We start from the raw sequence: 21,868 nt of genomic DNA, 5'->3' as shown, positions 1-21,868 counted from the left end.
AAAAAAAAAAAAAAAAGTTCAAAAATTATCATTATCTGTACTGGGACTGTGACTCAGTGGTAGAGCACTTGCCTTGCATGTACAGGCCCTGGGGCCTGTTCACTGTCAAGTACCACAAAAATAAGTAAATAAATAAAATTTCACATTTCTTTTTCTATTGCTATTATCTGTTTCATTTATCATTATTACACTATGAGTAACTTTATACCTTTAAATCTGACAACTCAGATAAAATGCAAACACTTCTTAAAAGACATGTTACTTAAATTGACAGGAGAAATATAAAATCTGAATAGCCTCGATAGAAAAGAAATTAAATGCATAATTAAAAACCTTCCCACAAAGTCCAAGCCCAAATGGCTTTCTTGTGAATTCAATCAAACATTTAGGGGAAAATTTGTATCAATCCTATACAAATCCCTTCAGAAAATAGAGGAGAAATCATTTTCCAACTCATTTTCCTCATATACAAAAGCAGAGAAAGGCTTTATAAGAAAACTAAAGACCAAATTACCTTTAGAGACATATAGTAGAAGCAATGTATCTTAACCAATTTTTAGCAATCAACTCAGTAAGTCATGCAGCCCTATTGAAAACAAGCAAACATTTGAACAGACACTTCACAGAAGAATTATATAAATGGCCAAGAAACATGCACAGTGATTAAAATTATAACATTTGACAGTAGCAAGTGTTAGCAAGGATGTGGAGCTCTGGAACCCTCATACATTGTTGATGGGAAGGTAGAATAGTACCACTACCTTGGAAGGCAACTGGGCAGTTTCTCTAAGAGTTAAACACTCGTTACCACCTGCTCATTAATCCCACTTTCTGGCATCTGTCCAAGAGGCAGGAGAATGTCTTCGCACAGAAACCTGCACACACACCAACATTCACACACAATCACCAACAGCTGGAAGCAACTCCAGTGTCCATTGACAGGTGAATGGGTAAACAAATTGTAGTATAACATGAGACTGGACCACTACTCGGCAATAAAAACAAACAGCTCCCACACACAACCACAAGGATGGCTCACAGAGTCCTGCTGAGCTCCAGAAGGATGAGTGACAGCCAATCTAAACTTTACAAAGATAACCAAGTTGAGGGGAAGAGGGTGGGTGTGGATGGGTGTGACTAGAGGACGAAAGGGTTCTCTCCAGGAGCTGTTCAAATAGTTGCAAGCAGGAGAAAACGAGGGGGGCTACAGTAAAAAATCTAGAGCTAAGCAGAGGCAAAAATAAGGATCAACCCAGTGCCAGGAGTGGGGTTCTCTGCCTGGACGAGAAGATGGGAAGGCTGGGGAAGGCTTCATAGATTGAGGTACTGCATGGCCGAATCCATTCTCTCTTCTTCCACAAAGAGACCCCAGGTTCTCTTTAGTAAACAGTCTCCCTCCCACTCTGTCCTTGTAGTTCACGAAGGGTTCTACCCCCAGCCTAAGCCAATCAACAGCCTGGGCTTTGTGACTGTTTATATGTCATGCATATTTATGACTGTTTCAGGAGTGGTTGTGTGATCAGGCCTGGCCATCTGTACAACCCTATTGGAGGCAGAGATTGCTTCCAGAATGAACATTTGGTCCAATCAGAGTGAACCCCAGGGAGTGGAGCAGAAGGTATAAGACGTTAGGAAGAGATGCTTTCATTCCGCTGGACTCGAACCCAGAAATGATAACTCTGGAGCAGCCAGGAGCCAGTGTGTAGGGAGGGCTGCGCCAGAGTGAAGCAAACCAGAGACAGGCCAGCCTGCAAGGTGAGGAGAGGCCAGGTCCCAGGGACACAGAAGAGCCCCTGTGCTTTGTGTAAGCCTATTGAAAAGGTCTTTTATTTATTGAGGCCACCAGCGACAGAAAGACCTGACTACTCAGTCAGAAGGACAGGGTGGGTACAGAGGTACACAGGGACACATGAAACTCGGGGCCCTGCAGTGACCAGGCCATGGCCAAAGGACAGTGCCCAGAGGACTTCATGCATCGATGTAAGAAAAGTGAGAGGCCTAGGGGCCCGGGAAGGCCAAGGAGCTCGTGGAGGCGTCCTGGGGTAAAGGCTGATGAAAGAGTGACTAGCCAGCCCAGCGGGGGAGCCAGCTCCGCCCTAGGGTCAGGTTGAGCAAGACAGAAGGGCAGCCAGTGGATTTGGAAACTTGGCATCACATCGGTGACCTTCTGCCCAACTGCTCTGGGGGTGGCGGGCCAGGAGCCAGGCCCTGGGCGGAAATAGGACCCAAAGGTGAAGGTGGGAGCGTCCACGTGTCTTTCAAACCTGACGTGGGAGGGAAGGAGGTTTTATTTTTTTCCTTTTAGGTGTTTTTAAAACAGCAGGGAGTTGAGCAGGCTTGTCTGGGGGAGAGAGAGAGAACGGGAAGGAGGCAACGGCATCACTGTGGAGACGTCTGCTGCGGAGACGCAGCCTGTGTATTTTGATGCATGAACCAGCGTGCGGCAGGTTCCAGGTTCCGTCAGCCCCTGAGGCCTCCAGTCTTTGGAGGTTGTGCACCAGCCAAGCTCAGCAAGAAAGCAGAACCTTTATGGAACAAGGGGCACGTGTGTCTGGGGACTGTGCCTTGCACTGCTGAGGGAGGGGTGAGAGGTAAAGTCCTAAAGGTCGTCACCTCCCAGGTATGGATGGACAAGGAAACCACAGGAGGGCAGGTGGCCAGGGTGGATGTCTTTGCAAAGTCCATTGGCTTTTTCTTTTGTCCTGGGGATTGAAGCCAAGTCCTTCACACTGCTCTACACCTGCAGCCCATTTTTATTATTTATTTAGAGACACTAAGTCACTCAATTGGTCTAAGTCACTGAGTTGGTTACTAAGTTGGCCTGGCTGAGCTTGAACTTCCAACGCTCCCTCCTGCCTCGGCCTTCCACAGTTATAGGAGTACAGGTCTGTGTCACCAAGCTCACTGGCTCTTTGTGCCTTTTGTGGGTTTGCAGTACAGGGCCTGGGGTGGCCCTGGGTCCTCAAGGCCATGGGTAGAGTGGAGTTGCCGCATGGGAGAGAACAAGGCCACAATGGCCACGCTACCTGGCCACGCTGCCCTTCCCCCGCGTTTCCCGTAGCTTCGAGGCAAAGACAGCCTGCAAAGTGTCTGCCGGCCACCTTTGACGCGTAAGCTCATCCCAAAACCTTCTCTTTCGGCAACTCTACCCCGGAACAGGAGTGACACGGTTCTTACGGTCTCCAATCAAACCAGCTGCCCCAGGGAAATGCGATGCCAGTCAGGTGGAGGATCTGAAATCTTGAAGTCCTGTTTTAAAAGTGGGGAAAAGAAATGGAAAATTTATAAATATATTTGCTGGGGATCAAACCCCAGGCCTTTGCACTGAGCTACATCCCCAGAGCTTTTTATTTTATTTGAGACAGAATCTCACGAAGTTACTTAGTTGGGCTTGAACTTACAATCCTCCTGCCTCTGGAGCCAAACCACCAACTATACCCCTGGGGAGAGTGTTTGGTCAGACGCAGTAGGAGGTGTCCTCGACCCAAGACCCCACCCCCCAGGTCCCTAACCTTTACCCTAAAGGCCGCTGTACAAGCCACACCTTCAGCTCAGAGGGTCAGGGGCAAGTCAGTATCAGGGTGGAACTTTTGGAGTGGGTCAGGATGAGTCCGGTTCAGGGACTCTGGAGGACGAGGGGCGGAGATAGAGGAGAGACTGTTACAGGACGGGGTGGCTGCAGGGCCTGTGGGCTCCACGTGGCCAGGAAGCAGCAGCTCGGGAAGAGGAGGTCGGGTGGCTTGTGGGCAGCCCTGTCAGCAGCGACACACTGTCTCAGTGACAGATTTCTGGTGTGAGATGGCGTGGCTCTGTCCTTTCTTCCCTTGAGGATGCCTGTGGGCCAAGGGGAAGTTAGTTAAGTCTGTGTGGCCGCGACATTTGGTGGGCTTCTCCTGGGGCTTCCTTGGTGCCCTGGAGACCCGTGGGGGGCACTTGCAAGGGGCCAGAGGGCCATCTGTTTGTCCCTTGTCTGGGCTCCAGCAGCCTGGCTCTGTTTGCTAAACACGAAGATGAGATTAGGCAACTCTGCAAACAGAACCAAGGTCCTGGCCAGCTGCCCAGGGTGTTTAAAGTCCCGGGCACCGAGGCAGGCAATGTGCACGTGGCCAGGCAGCTCAGAGCTGGCCGGGCGGACGCAGGCGCAGGCGCAGAGCAGGAGGCCTCTGCTGGACTCCGGCTGGAAGGTGCCCTTGGCTGGTCGGGCCCAGCCACCTCAACACAGGCATCAGTGGATGCAAACTTGAGCCAGCTGATTCCAGACGTAGCATCAGTTATGCTCAGAATAGCCGAGGGATTAGGAGACACTGGGGACCACCTACTCACTCTCTAGAGGCTCCCATGCAGACCCAAAGTTAATCTAGCGATCACACCCAGAGAGCGCTCACAAATGATGGGAGAATGTCTGCAGCTATTAGTGCTCTATCTTAATCAATCATCATATTTGTTAAATGTCAATAGACAGAAAACAGGGATGGTAACCCACTGTATACAAACTTCCCCAGGAGTAGCTAGTGCCATCGTAAACACAAAATAAGTACTTAGCAAAGGGAACTGGCAGGCTTAGCTCCAGCTCACTTCTGCCTCCATAGGCTACTGTGGGATCAAAAGGCCAGGCTGAAAGCCCTTTAGGTTTTCTACATGGAACTCCGGAAACATGTACCTAGAAGACAAATAAAGGGGAGCCGGAAGTAGAGTACACTGAATGGAGTTTGTTAAATGCTGTCTCATGCCTTCTGTGTTTGCTTTTATTTGTGGTTTATCTTTCTTTTCCTGCCCACCTCTGTCATCCAGTTACCAAGTCCCCTTCCCTGACTTCTTATGTATTTTTCCAGAAATACACACACGTGTGTGTACACATGCACACACACACAGATAGATACACATACATGCAGACAGACATACACACACAGACACACGTACACACAGTCCCACACACAGGCACTTTATATTTATGTAGGCAAGTACACATACATCTATATATTCTCCCTTCTTTTTCTTTTTTTTTAAATTTTAGCTTACTGCTTCTTTGTTTTTTTCCCTGAACAGTATTCCTTGGAAGTCATTGCATATCAGCACATAAATAGTTTTCCAATTTTCCTGGCTCGTGCACAGTTTCCATTGCACAGATAAACTGTATTTATGTTACCATGCCCTACCAGCGGTCACTGAAGTCAATTCCAGGCTTCTTGCTGTCACAAACAAAGCTGCAATGAGTCACAGGACACAGGCTCCATTCTGCAATCTATCGGCTAAAGTCCTGGAAGAGGCATTGCTCAATCCTTTTCGCATTTGTAATTTTGGTAAATATTGTCTAGTTTCCTCGTGTGGCGGCCTCACCAATGCCCCTTGCCCCTGGAAATGGTGGCCCATGTGTTTCCTCACACCCTTCTCAGGAACATGTTTTAACAGCTTTTTGATCTTTGCTAATGTGGGGAAAATGAGTATCTTAGCGGATGTGCAGTTCTTGGATGGGAAATCATGGTTAAGAGCCGCTGCAGTTTCGCTGTGGTTTGTCTCCCAAGGATTCATGCGTCCGAGGCTCAGTCTTCAGGGTGACAGTGGTGAACTGGGACCTGTTGAAGGTGGGCCTCACCCGGTGTGCTGCACGGGCCTGTCCCCCCAGCACTCTGGGAGGCTGAGGCCCAAGGATCATGAGTTCCTGTCTAGCCTGGGCAACTTAGTGAGACCCTGTTTCACAATAAAAATGTTTTTTCAAAAAGGGCTGGGGTTGTGGTTCGATGTGAAACCCCTAGGTTCAACCCCCAGTACTACACACACACACACACACACACACACACACACACACACACACACACACACGGGTGCCTAATGTGAAGTCCTTAGATCACTCAGGATGACAGGTCTTTACAAGGGATTGGCGTAGTTCTCATGGGAACCCAAAGTTAGTTCTTGGCCTCAGACTTGCAGTGATCCTCCTGCCTCAGCCTCCTGAGTGCTGGGATTACAGGTGCAAGCCACCATGCTTGGCAAGAGTGAGTTGTTATGGAAGCCAGGGCCTGACCCTGAGCCTCTCCTGGCTTTCTGCCTGCTGAGATGACCCTCCCCCACGATGCCCTCTGTCCTTAGGCCTCACCAAAGGTGGTGTCAGTGTGGTGCCTGATCTTGGACTGTCAGCCTTCTCAGTGTGTGTTGCATAAACCTCTGCTCTTCATAAGTACCCCACTTCAGGTATGTTGTTACAGTACTGAAAAACAGACGAATACAAGAACCATTTCCTTTTTTGTAAACCAATTGCTTCAAATATTTTTTATCCCTATCTGTTATTTTCAGAGATCTCTGAATGTTACAATCCTCATATATGGGAAAGTTCATACAAGCAGCACTCTTGGCCCCACCTCTTATGGTGGGGCAGCTTCCCATGACCCACTCAAGTTCCTTGGGAAAAAGACACGGAGAAGCAGGCGCACACAGAGTTGCAAAGACTGTGAGGATGCTGCCCAAGCTGTCCCCGCCCGTCCTCAGGAGGCCTGGTTGCAAAGCAGGGGCCATGGCTCAGGCCAACACCGCCCTGGGAAATGACCCCCACCCCTGCGTCTCCTGCTATCCTTCGGGCCAATGTCCTGCTCATGCCGCCTCTGCTTCCCACTCAAGGACGTTGTCCTGCAGCTGTTCACTCACTGTCCCTCACTGAGAAGGCCCTTCCCTCTCTGGGCATCCCCAGCAGCACATGAGCTGCCTTGCTGCTCCCATTCTTACCCCGCCTCTGACCCCAGGCCCCACCCAGCCTCTGCTTGGTCCTCTGCCCTCTTAAGGAAAATTTCCCAAAAGATAGAGGTTTCTGTCCACCTCCTCTTCTTAGATTCTGCCTCTTTTTTCTTCTTGGTGATTCTGGGGATTAAACCTAGAGCCTTCACACTGAGCTACACCCCTAGCCCTTTTTTATTTTAAGACAGGATCTTGTTACATCATTGAAGTTGCCTGGGCAGGGCTTGAACTTGCAATCCTCCTGCCTCAGCCTCCCAGAGTGCTGGGATTATAGTCCTGCACCACCACACCTGGCGTCTCTTTTTCAAGCCAACTCTCTCTGTATTGATTTGTTATGTCTGCGGTTCAGCCAGGGTCTCAGAGAGGCGTGCTAAAATCCCCAGTGATGAGCAGGGCATTCTAGGTTCTTTAGCTCTGTCAGTGTTTTTGCTACATGTATCAAAGCTGGGCCCGTACATATTTAGGACTTTTACTTCTTCTTGAGCAATGGGCTTTCTCATTAGGAAATGCCTCTCTCGCTCTCTGGTAATAGTCTTTGTCCTGAGTACGCTTAATCGATGTTAATCTAGCCCCATCTGCATTCTTGGGACTCAGGTTTGTGTGGCACACCTCCCCTCAGTCTTTTACTTTCCTCTAGTTGGTGTCCGTATGCTGCATGCATAGCACATAGCTGGGTCTTCTCCTTGCATCCAGTTCAGCGCTGTCTGGCTTTTATGTGGATTGCTTATCCTGCTTGCTTTCAGTGCAATTGCCAATGTGGTTGGCCTTAAGTCTACCATTTTTCTCTGCGTCCTCTATTTGTACCATCTGTTCTTTACTCCTTTTCTTTCCTATTTTGGGTTGAGTGTGTTTCAGAATTTTTTTTATCCTCATCCCCTATCTTTATAATACTAGGCCTTGAACCCAGTTGCATGCTGGGCAAGTGCTCTACCACTGAGCTACAGCCATAGGCTGTATTTTATTTTTTAATTTAATTTAATTTTATTTTATTTGGTCTTTTTAAGACAGGGTCTCACTATACAGTTCAGGCTAGTCTTGAACTCACTTTGTAGCCCAGGCTGGTCTCAAACTCAAAACAATCCTCCTGCCTCAGCCTCCTGAGTGCTGGGATTACTGGTGTGTGCCACCACACCCAGCATAGGCTGTATTTTAAAGTTTGAAACAAATTTTCCCTACTCTGCTCAGGCTGACCTCAAACTTGTGATACTCCAGCCTCAGATTCCCCAATACCTGAGATTACAGGGATGTGCCATCATGCCTAGCTACTTCTTGGCTTTAAAAATATATAGAGGGAGACTTTATTTCCCAGAGTAGTTGTAGGTTCTTAGCAATACTGAGTGGAAAGTGCAGAGACTGCCTGTGCGCTGTCTGCCTCCAACCCACTCACAACCTCCCCCGTTATTGGCATCCTGTATGAGAGCCACTAGCCATCTGCTGGAGAGACTGAGGCAGAAGGAACCTCAGGGCTTTGAGGCCAGTTTGAGCCCAGGAGTTTGAGGCCAGCTTGGGCAACAGAGTGTGCCCCAGTTTCAAAAAAAATTTGTATTCATATAACAATGGAACATTTATCACAGTCAGCAAATGCACATTGGTACATCATTATATCTCTTGGGTTTTGTTATTACTTGTTTGTTTAGTCTGCTCTAGAGATCCCAATATTCAGTCTTAGCTTATCATAGTCCACCTGGAATTACTTGTATACACCTTTCCTTCTGTTATGGTTTGTATCTAGAGATCCCTCAAAGTATCACATCGTCATAAGTGGGGCTTTTTGGAGGTGGCTGGATTAGGGTATGTGAATGTGGATTAAGGTTGTGTGGTAACTAAATTGGTTGAATATAGTTCTGGGTGTGTGTAATGGAAGCCCCACCCTGGGTGTGGGTGGCACCAGTCAATAGGTTTATAGCCTGGATAGAATACAAAGGGACAAATGGAAGGCAGGCTACTGCCGCTGCTGTTGCTGTTGCTGCTGTTGCTGCTGCTCTCTGCCCTCTGCCTGCCTGCCACGGACTGTTTCTCCTCTGCCATGCCTCTCTGCCATGTTACCCTACCTTGGATCCAGCTGACTCTGGACTGAAACTTCTAAAAACTAAGAGCTAAATAAACCCTTCCTCCCTTAACTCATAGGTGTCAGGTATTATGTCTCAGGGACAAGAAAAGTAACTAATGTACCTTCTCTTTGTGATATTGTCAGATACTATATTTCTACCTTTTAAATGAACATTACCATATGTTATTATTTTTGCTGTAACCAGTAGTTTTCTAAATAAATTTTTTGCAAGTGTGCGTATTCCTGGTGCTCTTTATTCCTTATTGAGGTTCTAAGATTCCCCTGAGCTACTTCTTAAGCCTGAAAAAATGTACTTGTTCAGTACTTGTAGAGAATTTATGCTGGCAACAAATATCACACTTGGGGGCTGGGGATTTACCTCAGCGGCAAAAGCGCCTGCCTGGCAAGTGCAAGGTCGTGAGTTCGGTTCCCGGTACCAGAGAAAAACCAAAAAAACAAACAAACAAAAAAAAAACAAATATCACAGTTTTTGCTTTCCTGAATATGCTTTTATTTTACCTGGAGTTTGCAAAGGGTTTTCACTGGATTAAGAATTCTAGGCTGGAAATTTTTCTTTCTTCACTTAAAAATGTCACCTCTTATTTTTTTAGTTTCTAACATGTCTAATGAAAAGTCTCCAGAGTTTTTATTTTTGCTCTTTTGGATATGATGTATCATTTTTTTCTCTGGTTGATCTTCACGAATGTCTGCTTTCTCTGTGGTTTTTAGCTGTTTGCTATAATGGCTCAGGGATGGTATTTTAGCGCTTGTCCTGTTTGGCATGTGGTATACTCTTGAATCTATGGGTTGACATCTTTCATGCATTTTGGAAAATGGCCATTATCTCTTCTAATATATTCTTTGTCCTAGTCTCTCTTCCTGCATTCTGTCACCCAACTAAAACTATATTGGCTCACTTAATATTATCCCATGGATCCTGAGTACTTTGTTGTGTCTTATTTGATTTTCTCTTTCTTTCATGTGCTTCAGCTTTTGTAATTTCTATTGCCCTGTCTCTGCAGTCACAGATCCTTTCTTCCACCATGTCTCATGTGATATTAATCACTTCCAAGAATTCATTTCACAGTGTGCATTTCAGTTCTAGAATGCTTTCAGTTCTATAATAAATTTCTCCATCTGTTTACATAGTTTGTCTACCCTTTCCACTAAATCCTTTAGCATAATTATATATTTTAAAGACTTTGTCTGCTAACCCTAACATCTGGATTATATGAAATTTGCTGCCATTGATTGGTTTCCTGTCTTGTGTATGGGTCACATTTCTCTATGTGTCTGATAACTGTGTTATTATCCACTAGACATATTGAACATTGTGGGCACTACTCTGGATTATGATATGGTCCCCTAAAGAGTGTAGAAGCTTTTATTTTTCTGGCACACAGTTAAATAACTGGTGGGTTAGCTTCATTTTAAGGATCAATTTTAGACTTGGTTAGAGTGGTTTTATTTCAGTTTGATGTACTGTCTAGAAGGAAGCCCTTACTCCTAGGGTATTACTTCTAAATCCTTTCTAGATCTTTCTGGTTCCCTGTTTTTGTTACCTGTGCCACAAATTCTAGCTGACGTGGCAGCTGCACACTCTGAGCTCTTTTCTGCATCTGGGAGACTGTGGCTTTCTGCTTGGACTCCTTCTCCTTCTCAGACATTGTCCCCAGGCAGAAAGCTACAGTGATGAGTGCGGAGTGCCTCCTAGGGTGTTTCTCTTCTGTTAAACACCGTAACCTCACATAGTTGTTTCACAAATTTTACCCTTTTTTTCAATGGTACCAAAGTTTATTTGAAAAAGTAAAAGGGAGGGAGAAACTGGCTGTGCAGAGCTAGCTTGGGCTGAGGAAAAGAAGAAAAGTCAAGATAAAGTCTACCCTGGAGGACACAGAGCCAGCTGTCACGAGGAAAGCCACTTTCATAATTATTTTATGACAGGCAGATCAGTCCAGTACCAGCTACTTTACTATGAACAAAATAAAAAATTTCTCCTCTGTTCCTTTTCCAGTTAAGGTTTTATCCCCATAGTTCCAGCTTTTCCAAGATCATCAGTGACCTTGGAGTTGCCAGCTCTGGTTCTCATTAGAAGGCCTCATCTCACCTGATTTCCCTCCTACTGATTCGCTTCCACGCCTCTCTAGTCTCCACCTTCCTTGCCTTCAGCTGTCGGAGAGCCTCAGAGTTCCCTAGCAGATCCCTCCCTGGTGAGCCACAGCCTCATGGCCTTAAAGACTACACCTCTATGGGTTTTAAAACGTTACCTCTGGCCCAGCTCTCTACCCTGAAACCCAGCCTCGGAGCTCCAACAACCTTCTCAACATCTCCGCTTGAAGTGAAGCATCCCAGACTTACCTCACCCCAAACCGAATGTTTCAGCTTTGTCCTTCACACCCTGCCTCTCCCTCAGCCTTGCCTGTTCTCCTGTGGCCTCATCCTCATAATTCCTTTTACTCGAGTTTCACATCCAACCCATTGGGAAATCTTGGCTCAGGCTTAGGAAGCCACCCACCAGCACCTCTGCCCTGGTCACGGTGGCCGCCTCCTTAGTTTCTTTGCTTCTGCCTTTGCCCCCTGCATCTGTCAGGGCCACAGCAGGGCACAGAGGAGCTGTGTCCAGGCAGACAGCATGCGACTGTGTGGTGGAGCCCAAGCGGGGGTTACAAGGGGTCAAGGACATCAGCAAGAGGTGGCAAAGCACCCCATGCCATCCCTCCCCAGGACAGGTGACAGTTACAGCTGCTGAAAGGACCACCTGATGGCAACTCCAGGGTCTGATAGAAAGTCAACTGCTGCCCAACTTCAGCCCAGGAGGGAGAGAGAGAGAGAGAGATAGAGAGATAGAGAGAGAAAGAGAGAGGTCCTGCCACCATTTCCCACTGGCAAAGCTGAACTGGGAGCCAGGGCTGGGGAACCCCCACGGATGCCATCCTTGAGGTCACCCATGAGGTCACCCACAGCTGCCACAGCTGGCGGAGGCCGGTGTCCCAGGGCAGAGCAGAGAGCAGAGTGGGGAAGGGAGAAGAACCCACAAGCAAGAAGACAACACCTCAAGCCCTACGAGTAGTCATGACAGTTCAGTCTGCTCACTTTATACATCTGTGACACAAAGGTGACAGTCGTACCTGGGGATCGCCGAGAAAATTAAATGCAATCTAGGGGCTTAGGACAATGCTTGGCAATATTGCGAGTTCCTAAGCAATAGCTGTGATTATTATTTTTACTTAGTATTTGAAGTGAATGCATGATCTTTCATCATTTCTTCTCTAAAGCCTTGTTATGAAGGCTCTGGGGTGGGGTTCGAGAACAGACAGACCACGGAGGACACGTACGGTGGGATAAACTGTGGAGGGCGCCGTCTCCAGGCCCCTCCTCCAGCCCAGAGGCTTCTGACTCACATGCCCACGGGCAGAGAGCCCAGGGGCAGGGAGAGCTGGTCGCACAGCTCTGTGGCAGGAGGTGTCCTGGCTCACACCGAATCCGGGCTGGCCCCCGACTTGCTTTAGGGTAGGGCAGAAGCTGCTCTGTACCAGTCTGGCCAAAGCCAGCAGGTGGCCCAGCACGCCCCACCCACGTCACTGGGGCATTGCGCACCTAGCCTGTGGGTGAGGCCTGGCGCAGGGGCCACATAGACAAGGAGAGGCCCTCAGGCCTTGTGGAGAAGGAGAGAGAGACGCAGTCACCCCAGCAAACCCAGCGAGCCCACTTTCTCTGTGTCTCCACAAGGTCTCCAGGCGTAGGCCTGAGCCATGGGGCGGCTCTTCCGCCCCCTGAGCCCCAGCTGATTACTGCAGCCGAGCTCAGGCACCCGTAGATCTCAAGAAGATAATCAAATGTTTTAAACTGTGAACTTCTGGGGTGATTGGTACAGGGACCATGATACCTGGACAGCTGGCCAGGGCTGGAGCCCAGGTGCAGTGGCCTGGGCTGGGCATCTGCCGCTGCGGACCCCCCGGCCCCTCCCGCAGGGCAGCCTCAATGTTGCAGCCAGATGCGCAGCGAGGGAGACACGCCGCTGGCTTCTCGGGAGCCTGGATCCTGCCCCCTTGGCCGGAGGCTGCGCTTACTGGCGAGTCTCCATTCCTCTTCTTGATTGGCACTTTAATGAGGGCAGAAGGGGTGACCCCCTGCCAGGGGGCCAGTTCATGCCCCGTTTATCTCACAGCCCGAGTCAGACTAAAACAACACCGCAGGCAGAGCGGCCAGGAGCCGGGGGCCCGGAGCCCCCGCCCGGGGTGATGGATTGAGTGACCGCCGCGAGCTGGCAGCTGAAGTGTGTGGTGGCTGCATCTGTCAGCGTGCAACAAAGCAGCCAGGCGCAGCCGCTGGCCCAACGGCCCCGCTCCCCAGGGCTCCCCAGGGCTGCCCCCTTCCCTGGCCTCCCCCAGCACCCGGCCAAGGTTCCAGAGACAGGCTGGGGATGAGCCAAGGGGGTGAGACCAGTTCTGGGGGCCTGAGGGCCTGTGTCGGGGGGTGTCAGGAGCTCTGCACTTGCAGGCAGAGCAGGCATGAAAACTTCTCGGGCTCCCTGGGCCTGGACCCTGTTCTCACTCACGCCCTACTCTGCAGTGGCCCAGCCTAGCAATCTGGAGGGGCCCAGCCAAGCTTTCACTGGCTGTGCACCCTCGACTGAGTTTGTCAACCTTTCTGACCCTTTGAGTCTTCCTCCATAAGAAGCTCATTTTAAGCAGGAGGTAGTGGTACATGCCTGTGATCACAGCATTCTGGGAGGCCGAGACAGTAAGGTCTGCTGGGGCAATTTATGGAGACCCTAACTCAAAAATAAAATACAGTCCGGGGATGTAGCTCAGTGACAGAGAGAGACAGAAAGAATTTCCTTCTATCTCCACCACCTGGAGGATGGAGTGAGTGACACCCTGCGGTGAAAGCTTCTCTATCACGACGCAGGCTTACGCAAGCTAGGCCAGGCCTCAGTTTACCTGCTGGCACTGACTATCCCTCTGATGGCCCATGCTAGTGTTCACTGACTCTCTGAGGAGCCACTGGTGGCAAAGCCTGCTCCTCTCTCACCACCTGGAGCTGTTACCAGATACCACACCCATGGTGCCATGCCCTGGAGCTCCGGGCGGACCCCATTTGACACATGGAGAAACTGAGGCTCAGAGAGGTGAGTCTACCCAGACCTTGCAGACAGTAGAAACGCAGTGGGGATCCCGGCAGGCGTCTGACTCTGAGTGTCCGTGGCCGTTCCCAAGGCAGAGTTATGGGCTGGAATTTCCCCTCCAGGTCTGTGGGAGCCACGGCAGCCCAGCAATCCCAGAGGCAGAGCCAGCGTGGTTCACGGTGGCGGTCATTCTCCCGGCTGTCCTGGTGCCGCGGAGTGAACTTGAACTCAGGCCATTCTGTGCCCCTCACAGCAAGCAGGGGACACCAGGGAAAAGCAGCTGGCTCCAGCTCCAAGGAGTCCCCAGGTCTGGGGTCCTGCGCCAGGGACTGACTGGTCACGGAAACCCGCTGCTTGGACCCCAGAGCCGGGCAGAGGGCGCAGAGAACAGACAAACAGCTCCTCCAGTCCCAGAGCCTTCTCGGGCCTGATGTGGTGGCCAGGCCTCCCGGGACGGGAGGGGAGGGAAACTTCACCTCCCCGTGAACTCCTGAAGGGCAGGAGGCCAGGCCCGGCTGGGGTCAGAGAAAGTAGCAGCGCCTAAGACAAAAGAGGACCTGGGTGGGTGGGGCGCTGGCAGATCGGGCCACCAAATGTGGGTTGAACTCCACACTCTGATCCACCAGCCTAGGCGAGACCCAGTTTTGGCCCAGAGTATGGGGCAGGAGGATGGCTAGTGTGGGGTCAGCCTGGGCATCTTATCAAGACCCTGTCTCACGAAAACTAAAAGGGGCTGGGGATATAGCTCAGTGAGAAGGCACTGGGTTGTATAAAACAAAACTCCTTCTTTGCATAGTTTGCTCCAAATCAGCCTTCTGTATCCTAGTTGAATGTGACTTCCTTGGGAACGCCGTCCCTGGCTGACATCTCCCCCAGAGGACCACCGTCACCGCAAGACATATGCCTGCATAGGTCATGCATGTTAGTACCGTGCCCCACATGTCCGTGACCGATGGCGAGGCCTGGGGACTCACATGTGTCCCAAGCCCCAGCAGTGTGGCACATGGCACATGGCACATGGCACATGGCACACACGAGAGGTCTCTGTGGCCCAGATACCTCTGGCTGGTGTGTGCCTTCCTGCCCTCACGACCCACCCCTGCCCCTGGGCAGACCTGTCTGTCTTATTCAGTCTCTATCCCCAGACTGAGTCTTATACCTACATGGTTCTTGTTGGGTATTTGACAAATATATTTACTAGAAAACAACAAAAAAATAAAAACAGTGATAACTACTACCACTAAATCAAGAAAACTGACCCTAAATCAAGTCCAAGGCAAAAGTTCCTCTGAGTCAGGCGCAGTGGTATACAATTATAATCCCAGCACTCTGGGAGGCTGAGGCAGGAGGATCACAAGTTCAAGCCCAGGCCGGGCAACTTAGTGACTTAGTGAGACCTTCTCTCAAAATAAAAAAAGGCTGGAGATATAGGGCAGTGTGAATGTCCTGAGTTCAAACCCTACCGCTGAAAAAAAAAAGTGCTGTGAATGAGGAGATTCTGGGTCCTTTTGTCTGTAAAGAATTATTCCATGTGCTATAGTGAGCCTGGTCTTTAGGACCCACATCAAGGAAGGCTGACCCAGCCTAGTACAAAATCAACTACATTACCCGACTGGTCAATCTCCAGACCTGGGGGCTGGGTCCCTCATGTGCATGTACGTGACTAACGCAACTCAGGACATCTCACGGGGGAGGAACAGATACTAAAAGCCATAAACTTTTTGAGATGGTAAATTTTGTGAACAAAATAAAATGTTAAGAAGCAGGCAGCAAATGAAAAAGATCACTATAGTAGGTAAAGAGCCCACTGAAAGAAATAAGAAAAAGAATCATGACTCTAATATATGTGAATAAGGGACATAAAAGAATTATGTACATTTAAAGAAGTTAGAGGCGGGCGTTGACATTTGCGGAATGCTTGTCTGTGTTGTACACTGCATTAGGAATTTGACCTCTCATTTACTTATGGAAATACGGGATCATTCAGTCAACAAACATGAAGTCTGGTGTCTGTCCCACATTCCTATGTTTTCTCTATTATCTACAAAAGTCTATAAGGCTACGCTTTTGTTTGCCCCAAGAAAACTCTTTCACTTCTGCCTTAGTCAAATCTCTCCAGCCAAGCAGTTTCTGCAGATATAATCCATGCACTCAGGTGTTAGAGGACAAAAAAATTATGCATCTGGAATCCTGATAATTGGGTCTGGGATACAATTCAGTTATTTTTGAGTTGTCTGAGTTCTGCAAGTATGGTAATTATTACTGTTTGTTCAAGATACTCCTATAATACTCATTTAGGGTAGTTCTAACAGATACTGGAAATCTGAAAATTTATTGTAAGCTCTTTGGCTAAAGATCATGTTTGATTTTGGTGCTCATATTTGCATGTGCAAATATGCAAACAGAAATTAAATGGCTAGCTGAATTGGAAAAAAAAAGTACACTCTACCCCACTGGAGATGGGTTTATGCATAGTTCATATCTGCAGTCCAGCTCTGGGGTTCGTTACCTCCCCAAGCACACAGGCCCCGAGCCACTATACTGGGAAATGTTTGTCCTTGCTAATAGTCAAGTGCAGATCAATGCAGCATTGAGGGACTGTCTTATATTTACTAAGCTAGAAAAGAGATGCTTTGAAGGTCACACGAAGCATCGGTGAGCACAGAGATTCACATAGTCACCCTGAGCCAAGGGCATAGTAGGATCCCTTTGAAAAGAAATGTAGCAGAGGTTGGGGGTGTAGCTCAGTCAGAGACGGCTGCCCTCGAATGTGTAAAGCCCTGGGTTCCGTGTCCAGTAAGGCAGGTGTGTGCGCGCGCGCACACACACACACACACACACACACACACACATATGCATGTACACACACACTTGGAAAGGAAAGGGAAGGAAAAGGAAAGAGAGGAACACAACAAACTTTCATAAAATGAACTCATGTTCTAGCTCTGTGTTGGAATTCACACCAAAGTAAGTTTAAAAGATGGAAAAAGCCAGAATCATTGAAATGTGCACGGGACCCGGATGTGGCGGCACACACCTATAATTCCCATAGTCTGGGAGGTTGGCACAGGAGGATCACGAATTTAAGCACAGCTGGAGTAAATTAGCAATTTATCGAGACCCTGCCTCAAAATGAAAATTTTAAAAAGTCCTGGAGATGTAGTCCAGTGCAAAAGCCCTGGGTTCAATCCCCAGTATCCCGTAAATCAATAAATCAGTGTGCATTATTATCAATGGCAAACAAACCTGGAAAAAACCCTACACACTTGTTAGGAAAAGAGCTTTTCCAAAATATGGTACAACCCCATGAAGGAGTAGTATGAAGGTATCAAAATGATCTTTAACAGAATCATCGAACTATTGTAAAAATACCGAAAACATCTATTAGCGTTAAGTAAAAATCATAAGCTGTAAAAATAAGTAATGCAAACTGCAGCCATGCTGTCCAGATCTGCCTGCTCTGAGCGGCGCCGTGATCACAGGTCCCAGGTGCCGAGGGAAATGCTGCCTGCTGGGAGACTGGGAGAGCCCAGCATGGGTTTTTTTTTTTTCTTTCTTTTTTCTCTTCCTTGTCACGACACTATCTTTTCCATAATACAGGATCCATGTTTGACAGCAATAAGCCCATGGGTGGAGCGTCTGCTCCGGGAAGCCCCTGGCCCAGGAGCTGTGGGAAAAACAGGAAGCAGGAAGGTCACGGTCCCCAGGGGAAATCCCACTGCTGGACGGGCTCAGCTCCAGAGATCTGTGTCAGGGGAGGGGACGCGCAGGACCGCAGTGACGTTTTTAGAGCAGTCAGCTCTCTCAGAAGGGTCACGCCAGTTTAATGTGGGGCTACTTCCTCCCCTTCTGCTTTCATTCATCCATCTGCTAGGCGCATTCTCTCCAACAGACCCCGCCACAGTGGGCTGGTTGGGGAGACCCTCTCGAAGCACTTGAGGTGTTGATGTCACTGATCTCAGTGCAGTTCAGCATTAATTTTATCTTGTTGTTGTTGTTTGCTTGTTTGTTTTTTTGATATAGGGTCTCTCTATGTAGTTCAGGTTGGCCTTAAACTCACTATGGAGCAAAAGTTGATCTCGAACTCACAGTGATCCTCCTGCCTCAGCCTCCTAAGTGCTGTGGTTACCGGCATGTGCCACCACACCCAACCTCAACGTTAATTTTAAAAAGTAGCAGCCGATAAAAATTTTCTCATCTATTCAGAAAGCATAAGCTACGAGAGTTTATAGGAACTTCAGAAGACTCTCCAAAATCAGGGGTCTCTTTGTAGGAGAGTTGCATTCCTTTCCTTCTCATCCTTGGCACAGGTTCCCTGGCCACAGCCTCTGCCTCTCCAGTGAGGACCACAGGTCCATCCAGCGGGTCCACTCAGGAAAATGATTCAAGGGGTTGAGACCTGGACATTATTTGACCCCCAGATGAGATCCATCTGTTTAAAGAAAAGGTGGCTCTGGGTTTCCCAGAGGAGGGGGGCTTCTCAGAGTCCGCTGTCACAGGAACAGGGACACTGCAGGGGAGAAGGCGTGCAGGACGGTCCTCGTCCTTCTTCCTACCGAGACCTCTGACGCACCAGCTCTGCACATGTGCTTGGAGCAGAGAAAAGTTACAGACTGCGCTGGGGCCCACGGCCTGCGGCTTCACCTCCTCACGGGCTGTCGCCTGCCACACTCCGATGTCTGTGACGTCGCTGATGTCATGCTACCCATGCTGAGGCCAAGCCCTCCTCCTCCAGCCATTCTGCAGTCCTGGGGAGGTCCAGATTGAGCCCCTATTCCACAGAAGCCCAAACTGAGGCTCTGAGCCCTGAAGTATTGCTCCCAGTGACGTGGATGTCAAGGGGCAGAACCACGGTCCCTGACCGCCCACCCCCCGGAGGGTGCACCGTGGTAGGACAATGCTACCAAGAGCGGCTCTGAGCTCCTGACCCCGTCTGGCCCCTGCTCACTTCCTAGCCTGCGACATAGCCCCTGAGCCCTGTGCCTCCGCCTCTGCCCACCTCTGTCTTCTCCTCATGGTCCCTTCCCTTCTCATTAGACCTCAGATCAAAGGACTCCTCCCCTGAGAGGCACATGGGGCCACAGCAGCCAGGGCCCTGTCTGACGGCTCCATGACATCTCTGCCACCTAGTAAGCCCAGGTGCCTGGACTGGCTCCTCTCTGTGTCCCCAGGTCAGGTACCATGCTCAGCCACTGTAGCACTCAGTGCCTACTTGCCTGTGGAGTGAATGAGCCCTAGGCCACCCACTTCCGGTGCCCCCCATACCCTGGCTGCCCTTTGCCCCAGCCTGGCTCAGCCATGCCTTTGGGTCATGGATTCTTTCAGAGCACTAGCAGGCTGGGCAGTCATGGGTAGACCAGATGGCTACAAGGGGCATGGTTGCTGGCTGGGCCCAGAGACCTTTACCTCTTCTGCAGGTCCTCCTTCCTTCTTGGGGCTCCTCAACCCTTGTGCCTACCTCAGTGGCTTGAAGACCTGAGAGACCATTAGCCTCTGTAGAGCCTGCTTACTAGGTGGCAGAGATGTCATGGAGCCGTCAGACAGGGCCCTGTCTGCTGTGGCCCCATGTGCCTCTCAGGGGAGGAGTCCTTTGATCTGAGGTCTAATGAGAAGGGAAGGGACCATGAGGAGAAGACAGAGGGACAAGGCTGGCAGCTGCTATGGGGAGGCCCTCTCTACCTGCTCCCTAAAGATGCCCCAAGGCGGCTCAGGTTGGGGGTCGTGCTAGGGACCCACCCCAGACCTCCAGGGCCAGTACCAAGGAGGATGACCCAAGCCTCCTACAAAGATCCTCTGTCCCTCACAAGACAGAGACCAGCGTTGGGCAGGGCTGTGTGACCTTCGCAATGAGGCACCAGCTGGGGGGCAGAGGAGGGGACCTGAATTCTGCCGGGCGTGACCTTTGTGCTGGCCCAAGCCCTGTGTCTCTGGGTGTAGTGATGCCAAGGCCCGGGCCCGCACCCTCAGCCTCCCACCTGGGCCGCAGTGGCAGGGCTGAGGGAAGAGGCAGGTGACAATCCCCCCGGGAGGTTACAGCTGTAGGGTGGGAGCTGCTGCCACCACCTGAGAGTGGGTGAGGAGCAGGTTAGCTGGGTGAAAAGTTCACGATGAGGGGAGCTGTCTGTTTCCCTCGCTTAATTTATCCACTATTTGGCTAACCTTGCTCTGAACCCAGGCCCGAGACCCCTCTCCGTGCTCCCCCGCCTCCCCACCGGGCTTCCGAGCCACCACCGGCCCTCCCGCCGCCCTCGCGGCCGGGCAGGGGACACGCTGGCCTTGAAGAGGCCCGGGACCCGCGGGCGCCTGGGGGAGAGGCCAGCCGGCCGGCCAGGCAGTTATTTATGACCCGAGGCTTCTTCCATTCTCAGTAACCAAAATAAAGTCCGGTTGCCGGTGAGGTCCAGGCCTCGAGGGCTTCAGAAGGAGCCCCGCCCGCGGCTGCCTTCGCCAAATACACAGCCGTGCTGGAGACGGTGACCTTTCCTTCAGGAGCCATCTGTCATCCTGGCCTCAGGCAGGACCTGGACACATGGCCCATCCGTGCAGCAGGGGGAGGCTGGCCTCTTTCCCTGGCCCCAGGATGGCCTCTGGGCCCTCCACTGTCCTTGACCGCTCAGGTGGGTCCCGTAGACCCTTCCTCAGCACAGTTGTCCTTTTTCTGACCAAGTGGCAGGATGCGGAGGTGCGGGGGAGAGGATAGTCCCGGCGTCGGTGACCTACCTGCTGTGCTGTGGGGTCCCTGTCTGCTCAGATGCCTGGTGCGTGTGACTTCTTGCAGTCCAGGCACTTAGAGCCCTGTCACAGTGGGAGACTGACTGAGGGGCTGAGTGTCTCTAGTTCAGTCTCCAAGTTGTTGGTGACAGGACAACCCAGAGCGCTTTGATCCCGAAGCCAGCGCTCTCTGCGACCGAACTCACTTTCCCGGCCTCACTTTTTATGTTTTCACTGAAACATTTTTGGCAGCCAAAGAAATCACATGTGTCCCCAGCAACCAGGGAGACGCAAAGATACATAAAGGATGAGTCATCCTGTCCCTGGCCGGCCCCCACCTCCGCATATTCCATGGGACCTTCCTCTACGTCTCCAAATTTAAAAATGTGCACAAATGTGAGGGCCCTGGGGCTCCTACATCGACAGGGACTGGCTTGTTTTGACAATCACAGGGACCTGTGTTCATATCCCTGGGTTCTTTTCTACTAATGCAGCCCACAGCAGTCCTGGCTCAAAGGCATCCAAGGTGTTCTTCCTCAAAGCTACATAATAACCCTCATTTGGGTGGACACAGTTATCTCACTTGCTTACTTTTGTAGTGAGGTAGGACAGACAGACAATCTCAAGCACACAGCTTAGTCTGTGTCGCATGTGTATATGCCTGCAGAGCCACCCTGCAGAGACATCCCAGCACTGAATGTCTCCAGTCCCTAAAGATTGGTGTGCATCCCTGTAATCCCAAGCCTCTGGGAAGCTGAGGCGGGAGATTGAAAGTTTAAACCCAGCCTAGGCAACTTTACAGAATCTTGTCCCAAAATAAAAAAAATAATAATAATAATAAGAGTTGGGCGAGTAGCTTAGTGGAAACTTCTTAGGTTTAATCCTTGGTACCAAAAAAAAAAAAAAAAAAAAAATTCCCACCCCATCCCCAGCCACATCAGCCCCCAAAATAATCACTAGGGTTACCCCTATCTCCACAGAGCCGTTGTGCCTTTTTGAGCTCTGCATGAATGGTCTCTTACAGAGTGAAATGTTGCACCTGGCCCTTTTTGCTTACTGTGATGTTTGCAAGCTTTCTCTGTGTTGTGCAGGTGGTGAGAAACCCTTCATTTTCAGTGCTATATAGTGTTTCAATGTATACATATTTACCATAATTGATCTATACTACAATTGATAGAAATGTGCACGGCTACCCCTGCAGGCTCCCACTCTTCTGTTTGAAGGAGGGACTTTGTCTCTCCCTTTGCTGATGA

The 21,868-nt window shown here is 50.0% G+C and overlaps 2 long non-coding RNA genes across 2 annotated transcripts; one reads left to right on the top strand and one right to left on the bottom strand.

The window, feature by feature from the left end:
• Positions 1 to 2,157: 2,157 nt before the first annotated feature.
• Positions 2,158 to 7,695, top strand: LOC106146618. The gene is made up of 3 exons (XR_001231146.1): positions 2,158 to 2,231; positions 6,088 to 6,189; positions 6,292 to 7,695. It is a non-coding gene; the product is annotated as an uncharacterized LOC106146618 (long non-coding RNA).
• Positions 2,229 to 20,821, bottom strand: LOC102024573. The gene is made up of 4 exons (XR_263940.2): positions 20,625 to 20,821; positions 6,095 to 6,205; positions 4,539 to 4,660; positions 2,229 to 3,249 (listed from the first exon to the last, which is right to left on the bottom strand). It is a non-coding gene; the product is annotated as an uncharacterized LOC102024573 (long non-coding RNA).
• Positions 20,822 to 21,868: the final 1,047 nt, after the last annotated feature.

This window comes from Chinchilla lanigera, unplaced genomic scaffold (assembly GCF_000276665.1).
Source record: "Chinchilla lanigera isolate Chin_1 unplaced genomic scaffold, ChiLan1.0 scaffold00085, whole genome shotgun sequence".
In the NCBI taxonomy this organism is placed as follows: Eukaryota; Metazoa; Chordata; class Mammalia; order Rodentia; family Chinchillidae; genus Chinchilla; species Chinchilla lanigera.
This window is presented reverse-complemented; position numbering and strand designations above follow the sequence as displayed.